The sequence below is a fragment of the Martes martes genome (genome assembly GCF_963455335.1).
Source record: "Martes martes genome assembly, chromosome: 7".
Classification (NCBI taxonomy): domain Eukaryota; kingdom Metazoa; phylum Chordata; class Mammalia; order Carnivora; family Mustelidae; genus Martes; species Martes martes.
Window position 1 is genome coordinate 84,211,729 of NC_137894.1, and position 16,812 is coordinate 84,228,540.

Consider the following 16,812-nt stretch of genomic DNA (forward strand, 5'->3'; position numbering starts at 1 on the left):
CTAGGCAATGCGGATTAGAAATAACAATGAGGGGCGCCTGGGTGGCTCAGTGGGTTAAGCCTCTGCCTTCAGCTCGGGTCATGATCTCAGGGTCCTGGGATCCAGCACCACATTGGGCTCTCTGCTCAGCAGGGAGCCTGCTTCCCCCTCTCTTGTCTCTGCCTGCCTCTCTGCCTACTTGTGATCTCTCTCTCTGTCAAATAAATAAATAAAAATCTTAAAAAAAAAAAAAAAAGAAATCACAATGAAATATCATTATACACCCTCCAGAATGGCTAAAGTCAAAAAAGACTAGGGGTGCCTGGGAGGCTCCTCTGTCAAATAAGCAAATTCTTCAACAACAACAACAACAAACAAAGATGCTTTGAAAAACTGTACTCAAAAAGAGAAAAATAAATCTGTATTTTCAAGTACCTATCATCAGCATATTAATCTCAAAAATTACCTAATGGATCAGAGATGGGAAAATGGATAGTATGGTTTTATTTTCATTAGTGGATTAAGGTATTTGCTAATTCTGTGTTACAGTGATACTATTGTACATGACGTATTGAATGAGGTATAGGCATTGAATAGCCTAATAGCAATTGGTAGGAAAAAATTTGGGAATGCACAGCATTTTATTATTACTGCATTGGGTGCTAACAGTGAGGGGAAAACAGGACAAAGCTATTATTAACCTAAAGGGACAATAATAACATGTTATACATAGGCCTTGGCCAAAGGAAAGGTGTGTGTAATGAAAATAATAAGAACAGTAATGTTGAATTTATCCAGTGCTTTTTTAATCAAGAGCTCAAAGGCTTTTCAGGAGCGATGGCTCATTAAATCTCGAAGCATCTCTGTAAGTTACGAAGGGGAAGGAATTATACCGTATTTTCTTCTAGCAGAGAAATTAGGGACCAGAACCTGTAATAAAAAGAGAGGTATAAAAGAAAGAACCAAAGACAAGGTGGCCCCAGAATTTGTAACTTCCTTTTTTTGTGTTCCAGTTCCAACTCCTGCTAAGTAAATTCATTCATTCCCAGAACACATTTTTGGTTGCAAAATACGTACCATGTTGAACAAACAGAATTCTTAGATTCATCTGGGTATAGGTTAACAGTAGCACTTGTCCTCATTTGGAGAATGTTGACAGGAAGAATTCCTTTTTTGAATTATCTAGTTCATATTTCTTTTTTCTTTAAGTATGACTGAAGAGTAAAAAGTACTGTTTAAGGAGAGTAAAGCAAAAGCAATCTCATTTCAGTTCTCAGAGCTTTACAGGAAAATGTCTTCATTAAACACAAAGTTCAAACTCTCCATTTCTGCTTATTGAGTCATTTCTTCCCTTTACTCTTGCAATGAACATGTGTGTGTCTCTTTAAGGATTTGTCTGGCCTGGTGGGTAACCTGGCTGCTGGGGCTGAATGTCATCACAGCTGCCTTTGCTAAGGCACTCAGCTTGCTGTTTGGAACCTCTTCAGCCCTCAAACATCTGCAGCTCTGGACTGGTTATAACTAGACATTCCACAGAGAGGAATTATCTCTAGATCTCTGAGAAGAGAACCCCTTTTAGGTGTTTGGTTTAGACAGGATATCACTTTCCAAATTTGTGGCATTTGTCGGCATCTGTAGAAATGTTTGCCATGATTCTGCAAATTCCATTTGGCAGGCAGAGAAGTATGTACAGGTTAAAGATGAATGTGTTCTCTCCCGTTGGGAAACCTTGATATCTCCTCTTCATCCATTAGGATACTCTAGCTCTCTTTTTTCTTTCCTCACCTCTATAATTTTTGCTAACTTAACTGCTCTTTCTTGTATCAAATTTGTACCTATTTAGTCTTTTTTTTTTTTTTTAAGATTTTATCTATTTGGGAGAGAGAAAGTGAGAGACAGAGCATGAGCAAAGGAGCAGAGGGAGAGGGAGAAGCAGACTCCCCGCTGAGCAGGGAGACCGATGCAGGACTCGATCCGAGGACCTTGAGATCATGACCTGAGCCGAAGGCAGATGCTTAACCAACTGAGCCACCCAGGCGCCTCCCCACCCCCATCCCCACCTCCACCCCTGCCACCTAGTCTTTTTAATTTAGCCAGTTTTTCTAGCCAAGTTTAGGAAATACCATGTTAGCTCTGGGCCATGCTATATCCTCTCCTTAAGTAGAAATAGGAATATTGAATTCCCATCTTCTTTTAGAGCCTTTTGGGGCCCTACCTTTTTTAATATCCTATAATTATCTCTGTTGCTCAGTATTCAATCTATCCCAGTTCTCTATGAACCCCGTAAGATAGAAACTAAAGAGATTATACCACCTTTGTTAGGGTCTGGTTTCCAACATCATATATCAGCATTGATTTTTGGTTCAGCAATCACCAGATATAGTCAGTTAATCTCCCCCAAAATGGAACAGTTTTTAGGGTATAGCCCAGCATCTCCTCCTCCTCACACCTACTTTAATTTCAACTTGCCACCTATTGGTCAGTGACCCTTTAAGGAAGAATACCAAGTCAACACTTTTGTGCTCAATTATCTTTGACTTTCAATATAAAACGAACCATTTACTGAACAGATGGGGAGGGAAACACTAAAAGCAGAAGCTATTAAAGAATTATAGACTTAAGAAGCCTCACAGTAACTATGCATTTTGCTCTGTAGTTGAAGAACCTATAAAATTGTACACACATTAGGGGAAAAGTTTCCACCCAGCATGCATTGATTTAACGGCATAACTCTCAGTAATGTAAAGTATGGACCTTGATTCTTAGGGCACATTTTGTTGTTATTCTGTCTTAATAGGATAGGGTTTAAAAATATGCTACTGTGCATACACAATAGCTGCCTTTCACTTATGCTTTTATCTGTGCAGAAATTATTCTGTCAGACAAGAGATTAAAATAATGCTTAACAACTTTTTAGAATTGCTAATCCAGGCAAACTTCTGTAAGAAAATTTAGCCTATGAAAAAGTCAGCTCAAATCTTGACATAAGCAATAAATACTAATAAAATTTACTTTTTCCTGCAATGGATAATGATGAAAATGGGATAGGTGTATGATTTTTCCCCCCTTAGGAAATTAGGTTGGTGCTGGGAGAAACCAGTGTACACATTATGGCTTTATATGGTACCCATAAGGTTGAATTTGTGTGTGTGCATTTTGTTTCTAAACCAAAATAGAGATAAAATAAGGTTGATGTTTTGAGCCAAGTGGGTATAGGATGGAATGCAAAATGGGTGTAGACTGGTACTGTTGGAAGGGAGTTTTATGAGTCGTGCTGCTGGCATTGGGTCCTGTTTCTTCCCTGTGGTCATGGAGAAGTCACTTTTTTGTGGGGTTGGATGGGAGACAGAGAAAGGAGATACTTTGTGCCAAGAAAATGCTACAAACTTCACTTGACCTTGACTTTGTTTTTTGAGAGGAGGAAACAGGCTTAGAGAACTTGTGAATTGTTCAGAGTTCCTTAGTAGAAAGCCATTTGCTTTGCTGAGTGAAATAGTCAATGCTTGACTATTTCTGTGTTTTTTCCTTTAATTATGTTGCTCCTCTCCTGTTCACTCCATCTTCTGCTGGTGCCTTCAGACGTTGTCTAAGGGAATCTTCAGCCAAGCTTATTTACTAGTGAGTTGAAGCACTATCTGTGAAACCTCAACTGGAATTCCTTATATCTGTAGTTTTCTTTTTTCTCTTTTCACTGGGCCCTGCCTGGGCTTTCCTAATAACTCATATTACCCCAGTCTTTCCTTTCTTGATACCACCATGTCCTGCTTTCTTCTAGGATCCTTTCTTAAAGTCATGACTTCACACAAAGGGAACTCTTGACAATCCATGCCCTAATGTCCACTTGAAGGGCTCCACCCTCTATTAAGAACCACAAAATCTCAAGGGTAAAGGCGACTGTCAGGGTAAGTTTTAGATCCATCTCAAAGAGTCCCATAGGCAGATAAAGCAGTTCTAGAACTGAATGTGACCTTAGTTAATGCTCATTTTACAAGTGAAGAAACTGGGGCCGATTTGCTGAAGATGATAAAATAACTGGACAGAAGAGCTAAGACTGGAACCCAGCCAGGTTCTGTGATTTCTAGTCCGGGGCACTACTCTATCACATGAGATAACAGTTACAGCATTAAAGACCACTGGTCTCTTGCTTTGAAAAATCCCAGTACCATCCTCTTTTATAAATTCTAAAACTGGAACTCCACATTAACATTTTATCCTGAACTCTGTTGCCCTTTTTGCACTGCTACAGCCTTGACACCTGAATGTTAAGTCTGTTTTCTCTTTTGGTGAGAAGAATGGGTTGACTGAAGTACATGGAGTCACAGAAGTTGCTGCATGTTCTTCTTCCCTTATAGAATGACTTTGCCCTGGGTCCACTCTCTTCACCATATAATCCAAGCCAAATTATTTCTCCTAGGGTGCCATACCATGTGCACCTGTCAGAGTGCCACCCACACCTGTATCTTTCAGCTCAGCTGTTCCCAAACTTAATGTGCAGAAGAACCACCTGAATAGCTGGACCCCAACTAGTTTCGATTCAGTCAGGTTGCTATAGAGCCTAAAAATCTGCTTTTCTAAAAAGTTCCCAGATGCTTCTGCTGCTGCTTGTCCAGTGCTACATTTTGAGAAGAACTGTTCCATGAAAACAGCCTCCAAGCCCTCAGCTCAGAAGTAGTGGTAGACCTTTCCTTGGGAAGGAGTGGCCACTGATTGGTCCAGAGATGGATATCTGAGGGGATTTGCCAGTGATGAGGCTCAGGCCTGCATCACCTGGGGCTGTCTGCTCAGCAGGGAGCCTGCCCCCCCCCCCATCTCTCTGCTTACTTGTGATCTCTGTCTGTCAAATAAATTAATAAAATCTAAAAAAAACCCAACCAGCTTCAAATATATGAATGAACTCCCCAGTGACATAGGGAGTCATATTGTTTGCCATTAGAAAAGGCACTTCACAGAGAGCCTATGCGGGATGACCTCTGACAGAAAAGAACCAGGTCTGGGATGCAAGCAGAGACTGTACAATAACGGTCATCCTTGAGGTAGGAGGCAAGGATGCCATAGAGATATTTGAAGCTGTTTTTCCTACTAGAAACCAGTAGCAGTATTGAAGAGTCAATCAGGGCTTCATTATCCATCCACCTGTAATTTCCATCGCACTTCTCAAACATTGGGAGGAAATTGAATCCAAAATGTTAATAGTTACCTTTGGGTAGTAGGAGTATAAATGATTTTTATTTTATTTCTTATACTTCATTTTAATCTCCAGGTTGAACAATAAACCTTATTTCCTGTGTGACCAGAAGGAAATAAAAATAACTAATACCAGGGATTTTTTTTAGACAAACTATTTACTAACTCATAATGATGTAAATTTTTTAAAATGTTGAATCAACTTGTTGGCTAATCTTACTCAAAAGCCATTAATTAGAACTTTTTGTTCACTAGCCTTATAGCAAACATCATTTCTTTTCTTAACTGATTTACTCATTGCCTTTCACAAAATGTGCTTACTAAGACCATGACACAATACATTCCATTGTTATTTGAAAATGGGTATTTGGTTGATGTCCAAAAGAATTTCACATCAGTATATTCAAATCATTCTCTTTTGCTTTCTGTCTTGTATAAAGAATAAAAATAGAAGTACTAGGTAATAGATAATAAAAAGAAATAGGGTTCGACTTGTTAAAGACAGAATGAGTTCACACTCCCAGTTACAGCAAAACTGTAGCCTTGGGATACAGACTATCTCCATTTGGGAAGGAAGCAATTATGCTTTTATTCCTAATCTTAGCTTTAGAATTCACATTGTGATTATGATGTGTTAAACTAGATATTTAAGTTCTGATAGGCTGTCATCAGAGAATCATAGATTTTAATCTTAAAAATTTGTCTTGCACAATCCTCTTGCCTATTTCACTATTTGCAGTAGATGAACCCCACTCTCATTGAACAGCAGCAGTGGAGAGTAGTTTACCCTCTTGGGTAATTTATTTCTCTTCCATCTATGAAAATTACTTCTACTTATCTACTTTCTTATTCCACTGTTTCAACTTATTTCTTTTGGGCCTAACCTTAGTATTTAAAATCTGTTATTAATTGACCTTTTGATATTCCATATCCCAGATCAAGAAATCTCAGTTTCCATTTTAAATCTTTTCACGTTTTCCTCCCATTTCTTTCACAGTGCCTGAGGCACATCTCTGTTGTGTCTAATCTCCTGAGAGAGATACATGAAGTTACACAAGACCAGGTTCTCATCAGTCAGTGTTCCATGAGGACATGACAAAATAATTTAGAAAATAAATAAAATAAAAGACATTAAGTGAGCTATGTAGATCTACAGCCAGACCATGATTACCTTGGGTTCAGAAATTTGTGCCTTATAAACATGTCCATCACCAAAGTTTTCTGTTTTCCATAGTGGGGACTTAATTCTAAGACTAAAAGTGATGGCATTTTTTTAAAGATTTTTTTAAAATTTTATTTATTTGTTAGAGAGAGAGAGAGAGAGAGCGCGTGCGAGAGCACAGGCAGACAGAGTGGTAGGCAGAGGCAGAGGGAGAAGCAGGCTCCCTGCTGAGCAAGGAGCCGGATGTGGGAATCAATCCCAGGACGCTGGGATCACAACCCGAACCAAAGGCAGCTGCCCAACCAACTGAGCCACCCAGATGTCCCAGGTGATGGCATTTTTAAAGCAGTTTTGCTGACAGTGGGCACCTCTATGTAGTCATCTTTCTTTTTGGCATGATTCCTCGAAAATTCTTCGGTATTAGTCTCCTTTAGGCCTAAGTATATGAACCCTAAGTATATGAACCCTTCATAAATAGGTGCCAATATAACTGAATGCAAAGGTTGGATACTTAGGATAATCAAGGAAGGTTTCATGAGGGGAAAGAGGGATTTGAATTGAGTTGTAGGCAAATGGGTGTGATTTGACTGCTGAATACCAGAGAAGAATTGTATTTTCCACAATGGTAATGATTAGCTAATAACCAGTCTCTAATTCATGTCTTCTCAGTTATGTATGTGAAGACCCCACTAGGTTTGTTGGTGAAATGGGTCTCATTCATCTTTGTTAAGTAAGTTAAATTGTCAATTTTTTATTTTTCAAATATAATTTTTAGAAAACCTTGTTTGTTAATATGAAGAGAAAGACTTTTAAAATGTGGCTACACAATTTCATAATTATATTGGCTTTATATAATACAATCCTACCTTTTTTCCTTTACTCTTGTAAAACCAGGTAATATGTTGACTGTGTATGAACGAAAATCCTGCTAAATACCTTAGAGTCCTTAATAAAGAAATGAGCAAACTGAAATGGTATGGAGGTGAAATATATCCCCTAAAAAAAAATAAACCAGGGAAACAAACAGAGCTGAAGCTTTCGTATGTTGAAGAATGATTTTGTGATACACCATGTGGTGTTTAAGTTTAAGAACTAGCTGCCGAGTTTTATAAAAGAAGGCATGAAGTTGATGTCAGATAAAGATTGACTGTGAATTTGGAAGGGCTAAAAAAACTTATCAGAGAACAAGGGTGGTCTCAAATACACAAATCCCACCTGACAAAATTATGGGTAACTAAGTAACTAAATACTGAGACTGGCTTTTCTTACATCATTTTATTTCCAATAAGAGTAATTTTAATTCCAAAATGCCCTTCTGGAATTTTGCTATTCTAAAACAAATTTGTCAGAAGATTTTGAGATAGAAGGGGAAAGCGGCCTCTTCAGTGTGTTTTCTGAAATTCATTGAACCGAAGGTTATTTGGACTGTGGTTTCTGTTTTTTAATGCAAGGCTTGGTCAGTCTATTTGGCAACACTGGGGATTTGCAGTGACAGCTAAAAATACAGCTGAAAAAAGTAAATAGGAAAAGTACTTAATGTTTGTGGTAAATGGAATCTAAATCATCCTTTGAATAAAACCAGCACAATTTCATGTTTTTGAAGGAACAAACACAATGCACTCTAAACTCAGATAAATGAATTTACCTAGGGAAAATCCAAGCGAACATTAAAAGCTTGATACTGTTTATTTCTCGTAGGCTGAGCAAACTGCCTTCTAAAAACAACTTAAACTTCCCTTAACAAGATTTAAATAGGGGTCTGTTCCTCACGTTTGAGGTCAACATCAGGTGTCCCTCCAAATATCCCTTGGTGCCACTGTCAGCGTCACAATTTTGGGTTAGACAATTGTTCCTCACTAATAAGAATGATCTTATGAGTTCTTGTTTTTCCAAGTGAGGGAAATCCAGCAGGAGAATATGTTCAAACTTTGGGAGGGGCAGACCTAATGGCATATTCCCATTGGAGTTCTCTGCTCTTCTTTCCTGCCCAAGGATGCCTTCCCAGAATTCCACCATGGCTTCTGAAGTTATGTGTGTACCGCTCCATACAGCACTGGGTATCTATTTTCTTTCTTTTATGATTAGAGAGAAAGGATGAGAAATCTACCAGAGTACATATTATTATTATTATTTTTTAAATATTTTATTTATTTATTTGACAGAGATCACAAGTAGGCAGAGAGGCAGGCAGAGAGAGAGGAAGGGAAGCAGGCTCCCTGCTGAGCAGAGAACCCGATGCGGGGCTTGATCCTAGGACCCTGGGATCATGACCTGAGCCGAAGGCAGAGGCTTTAACCCACTGAGCCACCCAGGTGCCCCTACCAGAGTACATATTATTACAATAGATACTTTTTGGTCTAAATTTTTATTTAAATTGTAGCTAATTAACATACAATGTAATGTTGGTTTCAAGAATAGAGTTTAGTGATTCATCACTTACATATAATACCCAGTGCTCAACATAAGTGCTCTCCTTAATACCTGTCACCCATTTAGCCCATCCCCCACCCACCTCCCTTCAGTAGTCCTCAGTTTTTTCTCTATCATTAAGAGTCTCTTACTGTCTGCTCCTCTCTTCCCCCCCCTTCCCATATGTTCATCTGTTTTGTTTCCTAAATTCCACATGTGAGTGAAGTCATATGGTATTTGTCTTTCTCTGACTGACTTATTTCTCTTGGCGTAATACATTCTAGCTCCATCCATGTTGTTGCAAATGGCAAGGTTTCATTCTTTTAGATGGCTGAGTAATATTCCATTATATGTATATACCACATCTTCTTTATCCATTCATCAGCTGATGAACACAGACTCTTACCATAGTTTGGCCATTGTTGATAATGCTGCTATAAACATTGGGGTGCATGTACTCCTTTGAATCTGTATTTTTGTAACCTTTGGGTAAATACCTAGTAGTGCAATTCCTGGATCATAGGGTAGTTCTATTTTTAACTTCTTGGGGAACCCACATACTGTTTTTCAGAGTGGCTGTGCCAGTTTGCATTCCCACCAACAGTGTAAGAGGGTTCCCCTTTCTCCACAACCTCGCCAACATCTGTTTTTTCCTGTGTTGTTAATTTTAGCCATTCTGACAGGTGTGAGATATACATATCTCATTGTAGTTTTGATTTGTTAATTTCCCTGATGATGAGTGACGTTGAGTGTCTTTTCATGTGTTTGTTAGCCATCTGGATGTCTTCTTTGGAAACATTATCTATTCATGCCTCCTGCCCATTTCTTAACTGGATTATTTGTTTTTGGGATGTTGAGTTTGGTAAGTTCTTTATAGATTTTGGATACTAACCCTTGATGAGCTTCATCATTTGCAAATATCTTCTCCCATTTTGTAGGTTGCCTTTTAGTTTTGTTGATTGTTTCCTTCACCATACAGACGCTTTTAAAGTTGTTGAAATTCCAGTGATTCATTTTTACTTCTGTTTCCCTTGCCTATGGGGACATGTCTAGTAAGAAGTTGCTCTGGCCAAGGTCAGAGAGGTTACTGCCTATGTTCTCCTGTAGGATTTTGATGGTTTTCTGTCTCACATTTAGTTCCTTCATCCAGTTTGAACTTATTTTTGTCTATGCTCTAAGAAAGTGGCCCAGTTTCATTCTTTTCTATGTTGCTGTCCAACACTATTTGTTGAAGATACAACAAATCTTAATGTCAGTTTATTTCAGTTCTACAAATGCTTTCTTTTAAAATATTCTACTTTTCCACTCATCCCCCTCCCATATTCCCACAAACTTCTCATATAGAACTGAAGTTGAACTTATAGATGTAGTGGCAAAAGAGCAGAATCAACAAATTTAGGGCATCCACCATCCATAAGCCTGGTGCCTCACATATGGGGGTGCTTAGGAAACACTTTTTGAGTGAATGAATGCCTGAATGAGTGACCTCCAAAATTCAAGATAGGTGAGAAGTGCCCTAGGGGAGCCAGAGACTATTAGACTTCTGGGTTTTTGTAGTATATGTTACTCTGTTACTTTCTGGTGGGAACGGGCAACCCTGCATTTCTTAGACTAGCTTTGCTACTCTGTGGCCAGAGTATAACTTATTTGAGGAGTAATGCCATTTTTGGCAATGAATACCAGCTATTATATAGTCCAATTTGCAGAGCTTCTCAGAAACCTAGGAAACAGATTTAACTGAAGTTCCTTTAATCAGTCCACCATCTAAACGTTTGCTGGTCAGGGCACCATTTTTAGGTTAGGGTGTGTTACATGTATTCCTTGGCAGGGATGACTTATTTACATTTTGTCTTCTTATCATAATGCATTGTGTTTGTGAGGCAATAAATTTAAATTGGAAATAAGCAAAGTTAATGGATATCTATAAATGAATAACATCTGGGCTCTCAAACTCTTAGGTAAAATGTTTAATGTAGTGTCCAGGGCCCTATCCCTTCCTCCCCCTACCCTGTAAGAGTCCATTCTATCTGGGGTTAAGGATCAGAGTCTCCACTTTAACAAACTCAGGTGCCAGGGCTCCTGGGTGGCTCAGTTGGTTAAGCAACTGCCTTCGGCTCAGGTCATGATCCTGGAGACCTGGAATTGAGTCTAACATCAGGATCCCTGCTCAGCAGGGAGTCTGCTTCTCCTGCTGACCTCTCTCCTCTCATGCACGCCCTCTCTCTCTCATTCTCTCTCTCTCTCTCAAATAAGTAAATAAAATCTTTAAAAAAAACCCACCAAAAACCAAAAAACAAATTCAGGTGCCAGATGCAGAAGTTCCATGGTACTTTACGAAGCATGGTTGGGGTGGGGGCCAGACTGGTTCAGTTGCTGGAGCATGCAACTCTTGATCTTGGAATTGTGAGTTTGAGCCCTATGTTGGGGGTAGAGATTACTTAAAAATAAAATCTTAAAAAAAAAAAAAAGAAGCATTAATGTTCATGAAAGGGTCTTGTAAAATATGTGCAAAAGAAAATTTTAAATTGTTAGTAAACTGTGTAGTAATAGCTCACAGTCATTTACAAGATTTTGTGCTCCAGACTCATAATCTAGGTTAGCTTATTACCCCATTTTCCAGATGAGGAAATTGAGGCATAGAGAGGCTAGTTGATAGCACTGCCAGGACTCAACACTGGGTGGCTTGACCCATAGTCCACTGTCTTGATTACATGTTATCTTGCCCCATTACTACTCAGCTTTCAGTGGATACTCCAGAAGTGATAACTTGATGCCTCTGGGAATTCTATCTAGCACTGTTATTTCTGTAATTACATAGGTTTAAATATAGTTATAGTCAGAAAGTCCTCAGTGAATGCGAAACAAAGTTGGGATGTGGGGACCCTGAGAGGCACCAACAGGCATGTATGTCCGCAACACATTACGTATTTAGTAATAGATTCACTACCAGCAGGCTGAATTGTGGGTCTTATCTAGTCTAAAACTTTATATTTTTTTATTTATATATTGATTGAAATTAGCCAATTCAGGAGGAAAAAAAAAACTACTTGGGGATGGGGGATTATCATTCAGATTGTTTGGTATCTGGCAGCTTCAGTGTTAGTGCTATTGAAGAAATACAGATGAAACTTTGGTTCATTGACAGAATGTTGACTAAATTAGTCAAACACTGGGGCACCTGGGTGGCTCAGTAGGTTAAGTGTCTGCCTTCAGCTCTGGTTGTGATCCCCAGGGTCCTGGGATTGAGCCCTGTCTAGTCTTGCTTCCTGCTCAGTGGGGAGTTTACTTCTCCCTCTCCCTCTGACCCTCCTCTCTGCTCATGCTCTCTCTCTCTCTCTCAAATGAATAAATAAAATCTGTAAAAAATAAATCATAACCTTGAGCATTATGAAAACAGTATTTTCCTTTAACACTCAATTATTGCCTTTTAAGTGAATAAACTAATATAAAAGTTATTATTGATACCTTACTAGAGGCTATGATAGGTAACATAAATACATCTATTTTGGTACAGACAAAAAGAAAGACTGATTTACACATAAAAAGTGTATCTTACTAATTTATTTACAATTCACTGTTTGATCAGTAAGTTAAAAAAATTCAAGTGTGTGGATTACTTAAAGGAACTCTTGTTTCTCCCTTATTTCTTGATGTGTTTTTTTTTTCTCTTTCTTCCTCCCCTTCCTTTGCTTTCTCTGTAACTGCTGGCACTTCAATGTAGAAAATAGGCTCATTCATCTTACCTTCTAACGAGCTTTGATTGTACCGTATAAGACAACACGTAATATGGAAAGGCATGTTAATGTTAGATTCTAAGAACCCCAGCATTTGTACTTTTGACTCTTACCATCTTTTATCATGTAACAAAAGACATAAAATCCAACAAAATGTACTATCTATAGAAAATGCCTATAACTGCTCTGTTAATCTAAGAGTTGATCCCATTACGTGTAATTTCAGGTTTAAAATAAGATCAAAGGCCACAGCTGGGGTTATGTATGCACTGGGACAGCCCCTCCCCCACTGTTTCTGAGTTCCCAGGTCTTCCATTGTCTATCCTCATGCCCAGCAAACTGCTGGCGCAGACTGGGAATGAATTGCTTGTATGATGAGGAACCTGGGAGGTTTTGGCAGCAGTGACTTAGCCAATGAAATGATATGTTTGCTTCTGTGATGTATCATCTTTTTGTAGAATCAGTGTGGTTTGCTGGAAAGGATACTTGGTGGGGATCCGAAGGTGGGAGTTTTTTCCCTGTTTCTGCAATCTTAGGAAGTTTTCCTGAGCCCTTTAGCCCTTTAGGCTACAACTTCCTCTCAGATGAAATAAAATGGTTGAGCTATGTGGGTTTTTTTTTTTTTTTTTCAGTCTCTTCCAGCTTTAAAATTTATGTTTTAAAATGAAAGACAATGTATCTACCATTTTTTTTTACTTTTTTATTTTGAAATAATTTAAAACTTATGGAAAAGTTTTAAGAACAGTACAAAACACTCCTGATTCCCCTTCACTTAGATTCACCAATTACTAACATTTTGCCTCATGTGCTTTACAAAGCTATATATCTATATCTATATATACATATATATATTGCTTTACCATTTGCTTTATCATTTATGTGTATACATACATACATAATTATTGTTTTTGAAACATTTGAGAGTGGCTACAGACACAGTGCCCCTTTATCTCCTCCATATACTTCAGAATGTATTTCCTAAGTCTAATGATGTTTTCTTATATAACCATGATTTATTTACCAAATTCAAGAAAATTACCATTGATTCAATACTAGTCCAGTTGTCCCAATAATATTTTCTGTGTCGATTTTTCCCCCTGCTCCAGGACACAATCCAGGATCACACATTGCTTGTAGTTGTCATGTCTCTTTGGTCTTCTTGAATCTGGAACAGTCCTCTCTGTTGTGTATGACTTTGACATTTTTTAAAAATTGCAGGCCAATTTTTTTTTTTTTTTGGTAGAAAGTCTCTTAATTTGGGTTTCTCTGATTTTCCTCATGATTCTATTCAGGTTATGTATTTTTGGCAGGAATATTACATTAAGTAATATTGTGTTCTTCTCAGTGCATCACATCAGGAGGTACAGGATACCATGAAGTTAAAATATTTTTAAGATGTGAATTTCATGGGGGTAAGTTTCTCCATTCTCATTGAATTTGGCCTCTATCTGCAAGACTATAAACAAATGAAAATATTTATTAAATTACCTAACTACTGGAATTCTCTATATTAAATAAACCAATTTCCTCTATATTTTAGTTTTTATCTAAATAATTTTATTTGCATGTTAGAGAGTCTTAAAGTAAGTATCCCAGTTCTCAACTAAAGAAATCTCAGTTAAGTCTACAAAACCTTTGGGAAAAGGTTTTGAAGAAGATGTAGATGCCTTCATTCTGGAGCCCTCATGATATATTTTTTTTCTTGAAAGAAATACATTCTAAAGATTTCCTCATTAACATAATGCTAGAAAGTATTGTGAAGGCTGAAAGTATTGTGAAGGCTAACCAGAAAATGAAATCAAACAATGGTGGAATAAGAAGGAGAAAGAACCTAGCTCCCCTGATTTGAACTTCAGTACTTTTCCACTACATTGTTCTTCCCATGCATCACTATTTGGAAGCAAACCTGGCTTAAAAAAAAAAAAGAAAGAAAGCAATTAGTCAATGACTGTATACATTTATCATATTTTATAGTCCCCTCAGAATATCACTGTGGACAACTTCCAATGATGATGATGCCCCTAATAAAAATAAAAATATTTTTATTTTTATTTTTATTATGTCTTGGATTCAGTGGGCCACTTTGGGGCACTGTAGTGTTACTGATAAGCAGTAGATGGCACTGTTAATATACATTGATTTTATTATAAAATCTGGAAAAGGGAAGTAGTATTCCAGAGATTTACTATGTGGTTGTTCCAACTAAAGTTGGCAACACTTCACTTACTAGGTAAAGTCCTATCAATTCTGTGATCTCTGTGATGTTTATTTTCATCTCCCCTAAAATGATCTGGCTGTGGATGTTTTGGATTGTTTTTGTGTTTTGGGGGTTTTTTTGGCACATTCAATTAATACAGCTTATAAACTTTGCTCCAAGAGTTTGGTAATTCATTTATTATTGGAAAGGCATATATATATATATATATACACACACACACATATATATATAAAAATATATATATATTTTTAACCTCATGCTTGATATTAAAGACTTGGGAAGATATATTATCTCTATCATAACCTTTATATCTTTTCTAGCTAAAAAATATACCTGAGAGCATCTCATACTTTTGATCTCTTAATATGATCACATAAAATTTTTTTAAGGCATTCAGTTTTCTGATGTTTGATTTAGTTGCTTAAAATAACTTGATAGTTGATTATTTTCATTTAGAAAAAGTATCAGTAGGTTAGAAATGTTTCTTATTTCATGACGCCATTTTTTGTTTTTTTTTGGAATGAGTGGGTAAGATATTTTATAAATCACACACAAAAGAAAGCTCAAAAAAAAAAAAAAGCCTGGAAATAGCAACATCTCCATAATTCTTAATGAATTCAAGCCTTGATTATTTGCATTGAATGCAAACTTTACTGGCTCATCACATCACCTTTTAAACACCTCACTTGAATTATGCAGGTAAAAATTCTATTCTGTCCCCTTATAGGAAAAAAAAAAACCTTGAAGAAAATTAACTAAAATTAACTAAATGCTCCAGGTGAGAAAAATCACAAATAGTGAAATATTATTCATCTTTGCTTCTTTTAAAAAAATAATTTAGTTTTTCATCTGAGACCGGAGAAGTTTATACCTTCTAGAACTATGACATCATATGAAATGTTGACATCTATTATCAACCTAATTAACTATTTGCTGTTCAAATTGTGGTGAAAGTACATTGAGACTTCTTTTGTACTCTTATCGCTTGTTTAATACCAAATTGCCTGGCATCTGTGTATCAAGGCTTTGATCTAATACTCTATCAGTTGTTGGCTCAGGCACAAGAGACTGCAGAGTACACAAAGCTGTCGCTGCAGACTCCAGGGAAAAAAGGCTGTGGATATACAGCCCTGATTAGCCAAGTCAGTCAATATTTGCATGATGCAATGATAATGCCTTCTTTATGTTAGATTGTTATTTCACTGAAGCAAGTAGGAAACTTCGTTTTCAAGAACTTGGTGTATTTTTTAGAAATTCTTCCCCTCCACCCTCAGGTGCATGTAGAGCACATTTTCTTTCATCTCTTTCCATTTCCCTTTCTGCATTCAACATTTGACCACACACAAATGCAATATGATACATATTCTTCAGGAGCCCACATAATTTTTCAATTTTATATGCAAAGGAATTTTGATAAAGATATAATCTTGCATGTAGTATGTCAAATCCTAGAATCAGAATTGACTATTTTATTTTTATACCTTAAATATAAAAGCTGCTTGTTGTAGTCCTACTTTCTGTTCTCTAAACTTCACTTAGTTGATTTGTAAACTCAAAACACTTTTGTCTTAATTCTGCTTTCTACTATAGACCTTGGACTGTGCATCTTTTAATTTTACTGCAGGGTTATGAGAAATGAATCTAATAAAATTAATATTTGAGTGAAGGCAGTAGAAAGCTATATTGAGCTCCCAGCAAAAGTTGAAGATTTCTCATGGTGCCTGGGTGGATAGTTAACCATCTGGGTCTTGATCTAAGCTCAGGTCTTGATCTAAGCTCAGGTCTTAATCTCAGGGTTGTGAGTTCAAGCCCCACACTGGGTTCCATCCATGCTTAGGGTGGGACCTACTTGGAAAAAAAAGAAGTTGAAAATTTGTCTAACATCTTCCTTGTTTCATATTTGTTTTAGAATTCTTGATCTTTGTAATGAAGTTAGGATATTCATAAGATACTGTTTAAAACCTAGCAAAGTTTTTCAGTCACATTCTGTTTTTCTCTTCATCCCTCTTTTCACTTCTTTTCTTTTTAACATATGAAAGGGAATTGATGGTAATAAAACAACCAATCTGGTATCCCCTTTAAAGTAATTAACATTTATAGAGTAGCCTTACAAGGCACATTGTATT